Source organism: Chinchilla lanigera, unplaced genomic scaffold (genome assembly GCF_000276665.1).
Source record: "Chinchilla lanigera isolate Chin_1 unplaced genomic scaffold, ChiLan1.0 scaffold00024, whole genome shotgun sequence".
In the NCBI taxonomy this organism is placed as follows: Eukaryota; Metazoa; Chordata; class Mammalia; order Rodentia; family Chinchillidae; genus Chinchilla; species Chinchilla lanigera.
The window spans coordinates 27,127,977-27,129,546 of record NW_004955425.1 but is presented as its reverse complement, the minus strand read 5'-3'; the positions used below and the strand labels follow the sequence as shown (position 1 = coordinate 27,129,546).

General features: G+C 44.9%; 1 protein-coding gene across 1 annotated transcript in view; it reads left to right on the top strand.

Moving 5' to 3' along the window:
• Positions 1 to 868, top strand: part of LOC106148625 — a 27,021-nt gene extending 26,153 nt beyond the window's left edge. Inside the window, exon 4 of the mRNA XM_013514781.1 lies at positions 785 to 868. The gene's annotated coding sequence lies outside the window, so the exon portion shown is untranslated. The remainder of the gene's footprint in view (positions 1 to 784) is intronic.
• The last annotated feature ends 702 nt before the right edge of the window (positions 869 to 1,570 follow it).

Genomic DNA, 1,570 nt, shown 5'->3' with positions numbered 1-1,570 from the left:
CCAGGAACCGAACTCACAACCTTGCGCTTGCCAGGCAGGCGCTTTGCCGCTGAGCTAAATCCCCAGCCCCTCACCAAGAATAGCTTTGAATTGTCTAGTTGATCACTGACTCTACTCTACCCCACACCAGCCTCTGTCATTCATTCTGGTATAATCTTTTGTGGCTGTTTTCCAAGTTTAACTCTCTTATTTAACAGGCTCCTGGACACCTTCTCTCACTTTGCAGTTACAATCAGAGTCCTTAGCTTTTCTTCCTGGATTCCTCCTAATTCTTCCTTTGCATTTGTTGCTTCATGCTCCACCACTTCTCTCCATGCACGGTGTTATGTGTTGTGTCTAGATGTCTCCCCAAAGCCTCATGTGGGCATAGGTGGGGTGTTTCAGAGATGGCTGGATCTAGAGTGTTTGATGCTAGCATTAAGTGTGTGATGCTGTGATCAAGGATATATGATTACTAGATTAGTCCACTGACTGGTTTGGCAGAGTTCTGTGTGTGGATAATATTAGGGAAGGCCCACCTTGGGTGGCGATTAGCAAGTGTCACAAAGGTGTTATGTGCTCGCACCAAAATAAATAAATAAATAAATAAATAAATAAAAGACTTTCTTGTTATAGAAGGACTAAAAAAAATGAAAAGAGTAAAGCTCTGTCACTTTGTAATGAATTATCTCTCTGTGAACCACATAAAATCTGAATATTAAGCATGAGAAATGTCCCAGGCTGGGGGAAAATAGTACTCTCGCATCCTGTGATTGTGGTTTCATGCTTTCTTTTCTCATTGCAGGCCTAAAACGCTCTGCTTTCATTTGCACCTTCTTGGTTCCTCCTGCCCTTTAAGACCAGAGCAATCCTCCCTGATGTGCAGTTGCAGGTGAAGTGTGCTGCTCTTTGTGTTAGTCAGGGTTCTCCAGAGAAAGAGAACCAATGGGAGATACACACACACACACACACACACACACACGCATTCATAACAAAATGAGGAAATACACATGATAATTGCATTTCTCACTTCTGCAACTGATCATGTGCTCATATTTATAACTACCTTCTTCCTATACATATTGTATTCCCTTTTCCTTTGGCTATAAAGTGTGTTCCTTGCCCAGAAATAACATTATGTGGGATACCACAGTGGTGGCTGAGGAATTCTGTGAATCTGTGGATGGTAGTTTTGGCAGAAACATTGCATTCAGGGAAGGTAAATCCATATCTGGAGTGAGTGTTTATTCCAGAAAGCCAAGCCACTGCTTCTCCCATGGCAGTGTAACCACCCCACCACCAGCTAGCTGGTTGGTCTCCCTGGGGAATGGCACTGTATGGGGGACTTGGTGTTGGTCTCTGCTCTGGCGGATTGGTACTCAGGGGTGGCTGTAGCCAGATTGGCTTTGATGAATGGGAGTCCATGTTGCTGAGCCCATGTATAACTCCACCCTGCCACCATGGCCACTTTGCTCATGAGTCCACTGGGCAATGACAAGAAGGAGGGGGAAAGAGCCTGACTGCCATGCACAGAATGGGCCATCCTGCCCACTTGACTATTAAATTCTCCCCTGCTGAGGTCATTCTTTAG